The following is a 15,745-nucleotide window of genomic DNA, read 5'->3' as shown; positions in this document are numbered from 1 at the left end:
GCTGGAGGTGGCGAATGCGGAAGAACCTTGGCCTACTGGGACAGAGCGTAGAATTACGCCTCTGTCATGCATATAATTCACAAAGCTTATCTCCCGAGGACCTTATCACAGCTTAATTACACTGACATCCTGTAGGACGACAATTCATGCAACGACAGACAATATTTGCAAAAATTTTCTACGACCAGACTGTAGACGTCGATTCTGCCACCCTCAAAACCAATTGCATGGAGAGTTCAGGCTTACCTTTTTAATCCGCCACCTTCTGACGTGAGGAACCCGATTTCCTGTAGAAACAGCTTTCCTGTAGGAGCAGCGCGCGAATTCTGGAGGATACTACAGTGGGTCTGCGCTCTTGGTGTTGCTTCACAGGCATTCGAATGGCCAAGGACTTGGAGTGTCGAGCTGCAGAAGGATCCGGATGATCACTCAAGTCTCAAACGTTGAATGATAAATGCAAACTAGTCGATTAGATTTGAATTCGGCGGAATCCGTGGCGCGGGGGTGAGCTGTCCCTGCCGGACCGTTGGACGACGTCACTCCATCATTCGTCTGCGAGTTCCCTTACTGCCGCATCATTCCCCGCAGATCCGCCGCCGTCTCTTCTGTTAAAACTCGTTTTTCCCGACGGGATGGCTCTCACGTGTGCACTGCCCGTTCCTTTTTGCCACGTCCACCGCCCCAAACATCCGACTAAACCACTAACTGGTCGACGTGGCCAGTCGAATGGCCATACAACCGCTCAACCCATTCACTTCACACTTGCAAACATTTTCAAAGTAAAATTCATGCAATTCGACGGAAGAAAGGGTCGAGGCACTTACCTGTGCGGCCGCAACACGATTTTTCGGTTCTTGGACGACGATGAGTGGATTCATTTGCTGCTGGTGGATTTGCACAGGTCCGGCGGTTCATATTCACAGGCCGCTGACGATGAATTGGATGCTTCGGCTGCATGCGCCCGTGTTTTTATTGCATGTGGCAAGCGCTGTGAATGGTGTACACTCTAGCGGGCTTAACTGTTACGGGACTCCTGCAGGATGTCCTATAACAGTTTTTCCTCCTCGGGTGCATGCTGCACGACGAAGGCTGTGGCCTCACGATCACGTTCACAGAGCTCATGGATGGCTGGGATGGATATGGTATGACATCTCAACGTTTTTTTCTTTTAAAAAATTGTTTTCTCTTGATAACTCACTGATCTGCTTTGATGGTGCAGGTATCTTCATTGCATGTCGACAGGGGTGGTATAAAGAGGTGACAACAGTGTGTAAGGGTGACAACAGTAGCTTGCATGCGTCCAAACCGATCCTTGGTCATTAAATCTCCTCACACAATGAATTTTGGGCCGTCCCGAACTTCTACAGGAAGTTTCCTGTAGAAATACAGAACTTCCTGTAGAAAGGTTGCATTTCCTGTAGAAAGTCTGCACCTTCCTATAGAAAGTCTGCATCTTCCTGTAGAAGACTTAAGCTGTGATGAAATTGTGCCCATACCTTGGAGAAGATGAGCATTCTTGGAGGAGGTGCTGGTGAGGTCTCCTGGCAGCATGATAAGGATCCTTGGCTTTGAGTTGAGAGACCTCCTCTCCTTCATAGAACACCTGCAACTTGCATGCATTTTCACATTATAAACTTGTTGTCTCTGTCCTTTTTGCATATTGTTTTTTCTTTTCTTTTTTTGAAAGATAGCAGGGGCGCCTCAATGAGGTTTTCACCCTTGCCATCTGCCTTAAGCGCCTCAGAGAGGTTTTCACTCAAGGATCTTTTTCAAATCTCTTTTTTCTCTTTTTTTTTGAAAGACAATAGGGGCGCCTCAATGAGGTTTTCACCCCTACCACCTGCTTTGGGAGCCTCAGAAAGGTTTTCACCCAAGGATCTTTCTTTTTTCGTTTTTTTTTTTTTTAGATCTTTCAGGGTATGCCCAAAGCAGAGGCAGAACCCTTCTCTATGACCAACACTGATTTCTCCATAGTTTTGATGAACTCTTGTCTTGAGAGAGGTTTCCTGTAGATCTTCAATCGATGCCCATTGACAAGCATGGGGATGGCTTCCTCATCAATGGTCCGAATAAGAACAGATCCATTGTCATGGCATTTTTCCACTGCATATGGTCCTAGCCATCTGGTTCTCAGCTTCCCCTTGAAATCTTTGTACCTGGAGTCATACAACAATGCCCAATCTCCTGGCTGGAATTGCTTGTCATGGAGGTGTTGGTCATGCCACACCTTTCTCTGAAGTTGAACCACTTCTGAGTGAAGGAGGGCCTGCATCCGGTGCTCGTCCAGTCCATTCAGCTGCAATAACCTTTCTTGTTGTGCATGGCTGAGATCTAGGTCTAGCTGAGCTGCCATCCTCAAAGTGTTGTATTCAAATTCAATGGACAGCAAAGCTTTCTTCCCATAGACTAGCTCATAAGGTGTGAAGCCGGTGGTGGTCTTCCAGGTGGTGTTGTAAGCCCATGTGGCCTCAACCAGGCGATCTGCCCAATCTTTCCTACTGCTGCTCACCACCTTAGTCAAAATCCATTCCAATGCTCTGTTGGTGACTTCCACTTGCCCATTTGCCTGTGGATGATAGGGGGTGGAAGTCCTATGCTTGATTTTGTGATGAGCTAATAGGTCTTCAATTAAGTTGGATGTGAACTGGCTCCCTTGATCGGTGACCAGCTCTCTTGGGTAGCCAAATTTGTAGAAGATGTTCACCCTTAAGAACTCAACCACCTTTTCTTCTGTTGCTGCCTTGATTGCTTTAGTCTCTGCCCACTTTGTCAGGTAGTCAGTGCACACAATGATGTAAGGCCTTTGCCTCGAAGGAGGGTTGATTGGACCCACAAAATCCATACCCCACTTCTCAAATGGCTCAAGAGTCACTTGAGGTTGGAGAGGCATCTCATCCTTTTGAGTCGGTTTCCCCATTCTTTGGCATCGGTCACATTGGCTGATATACGTTCTGACATCTTGATGAAGTGTGGGCCAATAGTAGCCTGTCTGCAGGATTTTGAAGGCAGTCCTCTTTGCTGCAAAATTTCCTCCACAAGGCCCATCATGACAAGTGAGGAGGATATCAAAGACTTCCTCCTCCCTTACACAACGCCTTAAGATCTGATCAGGGCCAAGCTTGAATAGATTGCCCCCAATCCAAGTAAATGAGGCACTTTTTCTGATGATTCTGCTCTTCTCTCTTGAAGATAGGTGCGGAGGGAACTGTGCTGAAACAAGGTAGTTTGCTATATCAGCAAACCATGGAGAGAGTACTGAGATAGCAAACAGATGTTCATCGGGCATCTGGTCATCCACTGTTCCATCCTCATCTGCAGACAAATCCAATCTAGATAAAAAGTCAGCAACAACATTTTCTTTACCTGGTTTGTCAACAATGGTCAAATCAAACTGCTGCAACAAAAGTAACCATCTAATAATACGAGCATTCACATCTGGTTTATTCATTAAATATCTAATTGCAACATGATCCGTATGTACAAAGGTTTGATAGCCAGTAATATAATGTCGGAACTTGTTCAGTGCATGGACCACAGCCAAGAATTCTTTCTCGGTTACAATGTAATTCAGTTCAGCTTTGGACAAGTTTTTGCTAACAAAGTAAATGGCATATGGAAGTTTTTATTCAACTTGTCCTAAAGCTGCCCCTATGGCTTTGTTCGAGGCATCAGTGTGGATGTGGAAAGGTAGGGCCCAGTTTGGACCTCTCAAGATTGGGGCTGACACCAACTTGTCCTTTAATTGATTCAAAGCCCTCTGACAATCGTCAGTCCATTTAAACTCCACATCTTTTGCCAACAGGCCAAACAATGGCGAGGCTAGCTTGCTGAAGTCTTTAATAAATCTCCTGTAATACCCTGCTAATCCTAAGAAACTCCTAACATCCCTTACATTTTGGGGAGGCGGAACCTTCTTGATGAGAGCAATTTTGTTAGGATCCACTTGTAACCCTTGGCAAGAAATGGTATGGCCTAGCACGGTCCCTTCAGTCATTAGGAATTCACATTTTTCAGGACTAAGGGACAGGTTCATCTCAATGCATTTGGTTAGGACCTTTCCCAGATTGGACAATGCTTCCTGGAAGTTGGACCCATAAGGAGTGAAGTCATCCATATAGATTTCCACCGCATCATGGACCAGCTCCGAGAAGATGCTCAAGACAGCTCTCTGGAAGGTAGCAGGAGCATTGCATAGCCCAAAGGGAAGAACTCGGTAGGAAAAGGTACCCCAAGGACAAGTGAAGGTGGTCTTATCTTGGTCTTCCGGGCTGATTTGGATTTGGTTGTACCCGCTAAACCCATCCAAGAAAGAGAAGAACTTCTTTCCTGCCAGTCCATCCAACACTTGATCTATGAAAGGTAGAGGGAAATGGTCTTTCTTGGTAGCTTTGTTCAGTTCTCGGTAGTCTACACAGATTCTCCACTTCCCATTTTTCTTGGGAACCAACACCAGAGGGAACACCCATTCACTATCTGAGATGGGGTAAATGAATCCGGCATCCAACAGTTTTTGCAATTCTTCTTTGACAATGTCCTTAAGGGCTGGATTCATTCTCCTCTGAGGTTGCCTAACCGGTTTACAATCCTCTTTGATGTATATGTGATGGGTACAAACCGAAGGATGGACTCCTTTCATCTCCTTATAGCTCCAAGCAAAAGCATCTAGATGACTGGCCAACAGGCTACACAGCTCCTTCTCCTGGGAAGGAGATAGGGAGGAGCTGATCTTTAACATTCTCTCAGGGCCAAACTCCACATTCTTGACTCTGGGAGTGACAGGGTTGGTGGCACAGAGGTCCACTAAGGTGCTGGCTTGGGCATCCTCCACCAATTTTTCTAAGGATAGTGCACTGGAAGGTGGGTTCTGGATCAAGGTCTCAATCAAGTCATCCTCGGTTGGGGGGTCTCTTCTAGTGGTGTCTAGGGTGCACAAAGGTGCTGAGTACACCTCATCCTCTTCTCCTTCCTCCAACCACAGTGGTAAGTCATGCTCTAAGGAGGGTTGGGCAGGAGGGTATAGGACTAGCTGCTTGGACATAGGACCATTTTTGATGGTCATGTTTCCTGCACGAGAACTTATGTAAGCATCTGCAGTGGCTAACCAAGGCCTTCCCAAAATAAGAGGATATCCAGTAAGCTTTGCCTTGGGTTGCAGAACCAAGAAATCTACAGGGTATTCCCAAGAGTCGACAGAGACCAAGACATCCTCCACAATCCCTTCGGGAGTCACGGTGGAGCGATCTGCTAGTTGCAGGACCGTCGAGGTCTTCCTCAAGGAACCCTGAAGATTGAGTTTGAGCATGGTATCCCTGGTCATCACATTAATGGCAGCCACCAGATCAATCAAGGTGTGAGGTATAATGGTGCCATTGATGTGGACATCTACTACAGGACTTCCCGGATCTAGGTACTTTGGGCAGATGACTTGTCCTAACATAAGGTCAGACAGTTGTCCTAAGACATTGATGGTTGAAGCATCTCTCTTTCGCCTGCCTGGGTGTTTGAAACACTTTTCCTTAACCAGTTTGTTGTATATTGGCACATCCTTGATGGCTTGGAGAAGTGGTATCTTCACACACAACTGCTTGAGCTCTCCCAGAAGCTCATCCTCCTCTGGGTTGGGTTGTGTGGTGGTTGTTAGTCTCTTAGGAAAGGGTGGAATAGCCTTTGGTTCACTTTCCTGTTTGTCTTCCTCGTCCTCTGGGGGAGGAGGTTGGCGATCCGGAAGAGTCTTTCCAGATCGAAGATTGATCTCCTGGATCTCCACAGCATAGGTAGGGCGTGATGTTTCCCCAGTGTATACCTGCTGGGTCTGTCTATTGTTGGGGTTCGGGTTCAGTTGAGCAGGCATTTGAGGTTGCCTTGGAGGAGCAGGAGGTAATGGTTGAGGTTGAACTGGTGGTGGAGGCAAAATGGCGGGAGGAGTGTTGTACTGGGGCCTCCACCCCGACTGAGGTGCATTCCACTGAGGCTGTGGCTGGGCATGTGAGTGATATGAATGAGTAGTGGGCTGAGTAGGGTACTGAGGTGGATAAGACCATGGAGGAGGCATAGACCAGGAAGGATGAGCAGGGGGACCCCAGGAAGGCATAGGAGTAGATTGGTTGGGGCTGTAATAAGCTTGGGGTGCCCCTTGCATCCCCTGCTGGTAAGGTCTAGGTCCTTGTGGCCTCCTTTGGTTGAGGAAATAGAGAGGTTCAGTGGGGGTTTCTGTCCCTTGGTACATGGCTCTAAGCCCAGGTAAGGTTGGACATTGATTTGTGGGATGGTCCTCCTCACAAACGAAGCACACTTCAACCGAATGCAATGGGCATTCGTTCTTAGGGTGTCTCCTTGTACATCTAGGGCAGAAGATAGCCAAGGCCCTCTCAGCTTCTTCCTTCTTCTGCTGGATCCTGAATATGTCAAGTTGCATGGCAATGGTCTGTCTCACCTCACTCTTAAGATCTTCTAATTGATTTGCAAACTCATGCTTGGAGAAAGGAATACCAGCTGAGAGGAGGTTTCCTCTACCTCGTTTCCGGGCTGCCCTAGAGTGGTTTCTAAACACAGTCTTGATGTCCTCATAAGGCAGTTGATAAATATCTCCCCCAGCTAACATGTGAACGGTATCTAAGAGGTCTTCAGGGACTCCTCGGAGCAGGACCAACTTGAGGGATTCAGGGTCAAGTGTGCACCTGGCCCGTTTATAGCTAAGTTGGAACCTCTCCTCATAATCCTCTAAGGACTCATCATTTCCCATGGTCATCCGAAAGATTTCTCCCTTGGTTTCCTTGGACCTACAGTAGTCTCGGTACTTGGTATTGAAAGCTTGCTGCATCTGAGCCCAAGTGGTGATACTATTCCCAGGTAAGCCCATGAACCAGCGTAATGCTGCATCCTTAAGAGTTGAAGGGAAGAGTTTCAGCTTCTGCTCATCTTCAGTATAGTCATAGGTTCGACAAAGGACAACAAACTCAAACAGGAAGGTATCAGGATCCTCAGTAGTCAGTCCATGGAAGTGAGGTAGAGCGGAGGGACTAATGTTTTTCATTTTCATGTCTCCATTGGTTTCTCGGATGGGGAAGGCACCTTCTATTCTCTCATCTTCTCCTCTATTGTCAGCCATAGCTTCAGATGGGATGGTCTCTAATTCTTCTTCTGCTATAGGATCTTCGTATATCTCAGGAGGTTCACCTATAGGTTCTTCTGGATCACTGTCACCGAAGAAGAGAGAAGGGTGACTGAGTGATGTGGTGGGGGTGTTGGGTAAGAATTTTCCTGTTTTATCTCGATTCCTACGAGGCATGAAATGGAAAGACTTTTTTGATTGCTTTTGTTTTTTTCTTTGGTACCTGCAAAACTGAAACAGATTGATCTACAACTAACTATCTTGCTGAAATAAAAATGCAGAATTGAAATGAAAGCAGGAAAGAACTAATCTACTTTGCTCAAATGGAATTGCAGGAATGGAAATGCTAGTCTACGCTTGCAGAATTGAAATGCTAATCTATGCTTGCAAAATTGAAATTGCGGAATTGAAATGCTAATCTATGAAAGCAGGAAATGTCTATGCTACTTTTGCAGAATGGAAATGAAATAAACTACTTGGCAGAAGGCGAGAGTAGGAAAATAGAAGAAAAGCAACAATTACTAATACTCTGACGCTTCCCCGGCAACGGCGCCAAAAAGATGGTGGGCTCCAGTATTGTAGCAATAATGCTACAACTCCTGGAGCTTCCTTCTCTAATTTTATCAACCCGGTAGTTCGTAACAAACTTCGAAGCGACGGTGATGTATGCACAAGTACTAGCTCTTGTCGCAGCTGTCACTTGGTCAGCTGGCACAAGTCCATTAGGGCTCAAGCCAACTTCTATATGTTCTCAGAAGAAGCTTTTTAAGTGATGAATGAAAGCTATCTCAAAGGAAATTAACCTATTTTGCAAGAATGAACTGAAAGCCAACAAAGCATGGAAACCCTAGTAAACCCTAATCTGACCAGCTTAATCCTTACGATGCAATGGTGGGAATGCAACTTCTAAAAATGATGCCATTACTTCTAGTGAGATGAGATGCATGAGTTTAAACTACTTTCATCTGAAGAGAACATGTTTTTGTATTTTTGCTCAAGTGGTTGGAGTTATTATGACTGTGCTTCTTACTGGGTCTTGATTGTGTAGGTGTAGTTCAAGGAGAGGAAGGCTTGGGAAAGGTCAGGAGGACTCTGAGAGGTTCCAGGGGATCCCTAACATCATTCCACAGAAGTTCATAACGTTCAGGTGCCTGGCAACCGTGTTTGCAAGCTTCTACAGGATGTCTGCAGGGGATCCTACAGGAAGCTCGGGATTTCTACAGGAAGTTTGTTACCTTCTACAGGATGTTCTGCAGTCGGAGTTTTCGGTGATGGAGGAGTGAATGAGCTGTATGGGTGGATAGGTAGGATGAGAGGGGAGCTTGTGATGGCCTATGGACAGAGAGATGATATGGAGAAGGGGTGTGTCAAGCTGGTTGGTCGATAGAAGGGTAGAGGCAAATTGAAGGCCGAAAAGATAAAACAACGTGGATAACAGAAGAGATGGTGGCAAAATGATCTAACTGGGAGGTAAGGAGATGGCTTAGGCACGGCTGAGAAGGATAAGGACGTGATAGAGTGGTGTTGCGCAGTGCAAATGGAACAAATCACCTCTGTCTTGCACAAAACCGAGAATTCATCAACCTATTCTAACTGTTGTATTAAAAACCAAAGAACAACGATGTGAGTTAAGAGAGAAATCGTGCATGGTGCTGAAACAAGGAGTTATTGCTCAAGATCTAAATGCATGGACACTTCTACCAATGGAAATATGACTTTAAAGCTTGCATGAACATGTAAGACTGCGTTTTTTGGTGGTTGGCACAGTCTACACTCCCAATCTCTAAACAGAGGTGGAAGTGAGTGTACGATCAACCTTTTCTTGGAACTCTGATGAATTCTAATCCTCCTATTCGAATCTAAACTGCTGAAAGCATTTTATCCATAAGACTAACCTACTTAATCACATCAAGAAATTCAAATCAGCAGACTGTGTTTTCCAAATGCATGTCAAGGCAAAGAAATGAAATGCTGAAAGGAAAGACAAGTAACAATACAAATAAAGGAGGCCTATTGCTCTCAGGTTGGGCCCAAATCTGAGAGCTATAGCTCCTCTAAGAACTCAAAATTAAACTGAAATCTGCCTGCCTTTTATTAAAAGATCATAATCACAAGTCTAACAACATGCCAAAAATGGCTTACAAAGAGCAAAACAGAGCTATAGCTCGTGATTCAAAATCTGCAACAAAGGTTCAAAAGTCCCTATCGAAGGCTACAGCCTCAATATTTATACATTATGAAGGCCAAGCTGGCCTCCTAAATTAGTGGGGCTTGGCTGTCCAACTAAAAGTAAACTGCTGTTCCTGTAGAATCCGTTGGCTGCCTTCTAGCTCGGTGGTGATGGCTGTTGGAGCTCGGAGCTGGGGTGGAGATCACGAGGAAGGTCATTCAAGGCTGTGGACAACCTTCCTACAAACCCGCAATGCCACCTTGGTTGTCTCCTTGCCTCCATCTGCGTGGTCTTTGCTCCATTTAATTTCAAAAAACCTGAAATAAACGTGTATTAGCCACATAGGCATAATGACTGCCCTCCTTCCTACAAATAACATGAATATACTAAGAAATGATGCATAAGTGATAAAAAATGAAGGGCTGAGCAAGGTAAGTAGGCCAAATGAGCCCAAAATGTTACCAAAATTTGGGGCTCATCAACGTGACAGAATGTACGTCATCGGGTTGCAATCAGAAACCATGGTCGTAATGTGCAACAAGATATAATGGCGGAAACGTTGGACGGCACAAACGGCGTCCAATTCCAACTTCTCGATGTAAGCGTATCAAGTTTCCGTATCTAGAAGATTGCAGCTGAGATAATATATGACATGCTCAGTGTCATCATCGTCATCTTGAACGAGAACCATGCCAATATTGGTATCGGCAGTGGCCAAATACAGAGTATAGTCGTGATGATAATTCGGAGGACGCAATAGTGGAGCAGAAACAAGGAGACCCTTGAGACACTCGAAGGACGCTTGAGCAGCAGCATCCCAATGAAAAGGGGTATCTCGCTTTAATAAAAACGTGAAACCTTTAGCCACTTCGACATAGTTCAGAATGAATCGTCTTAAAAAATTCGCTTTGCCCTGCAAAATCTGCAATTGCTGTAAATAAGTAGGGGGAGGAAGATTCAGAATAGCGGCGAATTTAAGGGGATCCAAACGGATGCCCTCTCAGGAGACGATAAACCCGAGCAGTCTGCCTGACTCAACGCAAAAGACACACTTATGAGGATTAAGCCTGATGTGGTAGTGTCGACAGCGGAGAAATATTTCGCGAAGATGAGCAGGATGGTCCTGGCGTTTTGCTGAATGAGCTGGTAGATCATCCAGGTACGGTTGTACAATGTGTTGAATGTCATGGAATGCATAAGACATTGCACGTTGGAAGGTAGCACCGACGTTCTTCAAACCGAAAGGGAGCTTTTTGTAGGCGAAAGTGCCCCACAGACAGATAAAGGCAATCTTGTGCTGATCTGCGGGCGCAATATTGATCTGGTTATACCCAGAAAAACCGTCCATGAATGAATACATTTCGCTCCCAACACACTCATCAATGAGCTGGTCAATGAAGGGTGTGGGGAAGTTATCTTTGGGACATGCCCGGTTAATATCACGATAATCAACACGGACTCGGATAGTACCCTGTTTTTTAGTCACAGGGACGATATTGGAGACCTAATCTATGAGTGGGATGGGGAAAATAAAACCAGCCTTAAGAAGCTTTTCAACCTCCGCTTTGATAGTCACAGCCTTTTGGGGGTGCACGGGACGTAGACGTTGGCGAACAGGGTTAACACCCGGATACGTAGGTATCTCATGCACCACTATGCTAGGATCAATGACGGGCATTTCTTCGTAGGACCAAGCAAAGACATCACGAAATTCGCGAAAAAGATTAGTATAGAGTTGAATTTCCTCCGAAGTGCAAGATACTCCGACATGGATATGCTCGACAATCCCTGGTTTCACAAAGATGTCAATGGGCTGGGTCTGCGTGATGTTTCCCATATTTCCTTTAGAATACACTTGATAAACTTGAATGGGTGTCTGAAGGGGTTGGGATGGGAGAAACAGAGCAAACCGCTTGAGACAGGTAAGCATTTCCCGGTGGGCAGGGAGAAACGAGGAATGATGGTGATGAGCAGACCAAGGGGGTTCTTCGAGAGACATGGTCTCAATAATGGATTCACCAGAAGGAAATATTTCCTTCAAAGGGTCCGAAGAAGCGTCATCTCCAAGCTAAGGGGCATGAGCGTACGAGTCGAGAGCCCTGCTCGAGGGAGCAGGTTCAGAAGGTGGAGCCGATGCAGAAACAATTTCAACGTAGTTGAGCTCGGCAGGACTCAATGACATCTCATCACCCCAGGATTCTACCTGATCAGCGGGGGGAAGAACCCATGGATCAGAGTGAACGGAAATCATATTGATAGGAGCGACGTTAGGAGGTGGGAGTGAAAAAACACCCATCAGGGCAGGATCTTTAAAAAGTCCAGCTCCCACACTCTCATATGGAATGGAGGTATGCTCCACAAAAGGCATGTTGCCTTCGGAAGAGGAGGTGAAGAAGGACAGCTGGTCTACAGTGACGATCTTCCCCTGATGAGGGAAATGAATAACACGAAAAAGAGATGAAGCCACGGCTCGCATGGCGTATGTCTAGCTACGTCCCAGATGGAGGTTGTAGGTAAGATTAGCATCAACAACTTCAACTTCCACTTCCACCGTCTTCCCTTCCAAAGTAATGGGAAAATGTTGGAGTATACCATAAGGGCGAGACTCTCTCCCATCAAACGCTTCCAAGGTCGTAGGAGACTGGCTTAGAGTCGGAGAACTGATAGCCTTCCAACAGGCAACAGACATGATGCAAGTTGAAGCGCCTTCATAAATGACTATACGATGAATCGTTTTGGAATTGATGATGACCTGAATCGTGAGGCAGTCTCGGTATATGGCTCTCTAGGTCAAAGGTAATCAGGTCAGAGTTAGCTGGGTCTATGCCACCGATGGCTGATAGCAAGGACTTCCTCTGAGAGGGGCAGCTCTGGAGTACTTCTAAGGCGGACATAGCGGATGGAGGCTGGGCTAAGTCCTCAACGATGCTGTAGTGCTGGGCAGCACAATCATTACGGTTGTAAGAAGATTTCTGGAGTACACCTTTAGGAGGGGGTCGGACGGGCGTCTCAGTGCTAGGTCTCTCGATATGGAGAGGACCAGAACTGGACGGAGGAGCACTAGAGGGGACCTCAGGCTCTTTCCCGACAGGCGACAAATACTCTTTTTCCCGAGTATTGTTGTGGACGGGAATTGTCCCAGCCATGAATACTTGAGAACCAAAGGAAGAAGAGGATTGGTATGGATCAACCAACATTTGCGTTTGCTGTGAGGGAAAAGGTTCTTTGAGCACAACAGGAGTCCTAGGAGCACCTTTCAACAAACGACTGACTTCAGACCGCCTCGGGCAGTCTTTGGTATAGTGATCCTCATCACAGATAAGACAAGGGTACTTGGGCTTGCGTTTGGCGCCTTCCTCAGGTGGAGGCTTAGGGGGATCCTGCTTAGGTTGATCCGCTTTATTCTTTCCTTTTCCCTTCTTCTCTCCTTTCTAGTCTTTGTCCACTGTGGTGGACTGAACGACGTTAACCTCGGAAGTACTACCTGAATTGGATACATCCTGAGAAGCATTTTCATTCGGAGCATTCTAATTTTGCTTCCCAGGGTTCGTCGAAGTTTTCTTTGAAGGCGGATTAACGAAACTGATGATACCGTCAACAGATGGTGTTGGCGGAGCTTTGGAAGTTCCGGGTCTCGGGGCGTCAGGCAAATAATCATATAGCGTACTGGACTGGGAGTAAACCAAGTCAAGGTACTGAGCGCGCGCAATAGCCTTCTCTTCAGTTACACATGCCCCCATAGCAATGTCCCGTGCTATCGAAGCGACGAATGAGGTCGTGAACCAGTCGGTGAGAATTTGATCGAGAATCCAAAACTTAATCAAACGACGACGCCATCTCCATTCATGGATATACTCAGAGATATGCGTAGCCATTGTCTGTTTTAAGGATGTCAGGAGGTGTGTGCCCGTTTCATATCGAATAAGAAACTGAAAATGAGTTAAAAATGCCATAGCCAACGAGTTAAAATCCTGAAAAGATCCGTGAGATAACTCAATATACCATTTAGCAGCACAGCCAGTGAGAGTCCTTTGAAAAAGGTGGAGCCGGATTGAATCATCAAGCCACGAATTCAATTAACACCATAGATGATAAGTCATGACGTGAGCCTGGGGATCTTCTCCAGCTTTACCATCGAATTTGGGACAATCACCGGGAATCTTAGTTGGAACTGGGGGCCAATACAGATTATGAATAATAGGATGATTGGTCAGTTTGGACACATCCGATAATTCCAACATTGCTAAAAAGGGTAATTGAGGGTTAAAGGACATTTGAGGCCGCGGGTAGGAGGTCGTACTAGAGTTCCAGCCGGCTGCCGGTTGCCGCCATTGATTTTGTCCAGACGGATTTGGCCTAGGAGGGTTTTTTCCGTAGGGATTTTGTCCATAGGGGTTATAAAATGGCTAACCCTGGATTTTCCCCCCAGCATTCCATTGATTACCAACTTGGCCTGCAGGAGCAACATAAGGTTGTTGGTAATTCTGATAAGGAATCACCTGCAATTGTTGATAATTTTGATACGGGGAAAATTGAGTTTGCCCTTGGTATTGTTGGAAACCATAAGGCGGTTGGGCTCCAAACTGAGCCTAGGAGGCAAGTTGTGTTTGATAGGCCGGTTGGGATTGAGATCCAACCTGCATTTGAAGACCGGATTGGGTCTGGAGCCCAACCTGGGGCTGAAAACCGGGTTGAGCTTGAGAAGCAACAATCATTTGAGTGCCCGGTTGAGCAGGCCCAAAAGGATGTCCTTGAGAGAATTGAGGCTGAGCCATCTGGCCAGAAGGTTGACCTAGTTGAGATTGAGTTTGACCCATTTGCCCAGAAGGTTGAGCTTGCTGGGTGTTGGGCTGTCCTTGCACAACTGAGGGTTGTCCTGATAGACCGGATGGCTGAGCAGACTGGGCAGTGGGTTGACCTGATTGGATTTGAGGCTGACCAACTGGTCCAGATGTTTGACCATACTGGACAGTGGGTTGGCCTTGCTGAACGTAAGGTTGACCGACTTGCCCAGAAGGGTAGCCTTGCTGGAAACTAGGTTGGCCTTGTTGCATGTAAGGTTGTCCTAGATTACCAGAAGGTTGCGCAAAATAGGTAAAAGACGAACCACTAGAGGCCGAAGGTTGTCCCTGGAAGGGTTGTCCTTGTGGGCCTCCAGGTTGCCCTGGATAAGACTGCCCGTAATATTGCTGCCCATAAGAGGGTTGCATGTAAGACGATTGGCCTTGATAAGGTGGTCCTTGAAGATGTGCAGGCGATACTTGGCCACCGCCATAACCAATGGTGGTCCAAGCAATGGATAATGGGACTGTGACCTCAACCGCAGGCTGAGGTGGCAAAGGTCCATGGAGATAGAGATGAGCCCCTCTAGAATCATAATAATGAAATGGATTTTGAGGATCCGGATTCTGAAGAGCATGCAAATATTGATCGTATGCCCCCTTTGCTGGAATAGAACCAGAAGAAGGTGGGGCACCTAGTGTAGGATCAACAACTCTGGGTACAGATGCCGATGGGCCACTATTAGCTGACCCTGAAGAAGGTCTAGCAGCAGCGGTCACAACTGAGGATGCAGTAACGGCACCGACAACAGGGGTTGAAGAAGCCACACAGACAGTTGGAATAGTCGGGACGGAAGTGACAGACACATTGTGAATTTGAGGAATAAAGGACTCCAAGGTCAGAGTGATGGTGTGCGACCACATAGAACTCGTAAGGGGGGACCTAGAAGACATAACATCCCTCAAATCCTTATAGCGTAAAGGCAATGTAACACCAAGAGGGGTGATACGAAAAGGTGCAGTTTCCGTTGAGGTGGGAATTTCACCACTCGTCGCAACGAATTCTTCACTTGTGACGGGGGATGTGTCTTCCATATCAGAGGAAGACATTGGGACTGAAACACTAGGAGGAGTACCGGGAATATCTTCTTCAGAAGGCTCCCAAACGAGGTTCCAGTGAATCTCGTAAGTCTCGTCCTCTGGAGCGCGAGAGTTAATCTGTTGGATACTCGGAATAACATGGAGAGTATCACTCACAACCGGTACCGTAGGAGCAACAGAAGAGGGAGACCCTTGGTCACTTGGAACAGGAGACGGGATCGATGATTCCGCCAGGATGATGACTTCAACAAATCTTAGGCAAACTAATGAGAAAGGAACCTACTCAAGCTAACGCAAACAAAATCTAATAGGGTAAATGTGAATCGTGGCCGAATAAATTTTAAGACATAGGAACAAAACTTGACCTTTTCTTTTAGGGAGTCTGAAAAGGAACGAAAGTGACTACTCTGGAGAACTAGGAAAAAGGTTTACCAGACAAATATGTAAAATTGCATACACACCTTGGCAGTCATATGAAAACCAAGGACTTTCCGAACGACAGTCAATCTTCCCGAATGCTGTATTAGGTGCGTTACGGCTTGTAAGGCGGTAGACATGACTTCCTATGGATAAAGGATGATA

Source organism: Pinus tabuliformis, chromosome 8, assembly GCF_031772625.1.
Source record: "Pinus tabuliformis cultivar Carrire ecotype Pingquan chromosome 8, CPIR1, whole genome shotgun sequence".
NCBI lineage: Eukaryota > Viridiplantae > Streptophyta > Pinopsida > Pinales > Pinaceae > Pinus > Pinus tabuliformis.
This window is presented reverse-complemented; position numbering follows the sequence as displayed.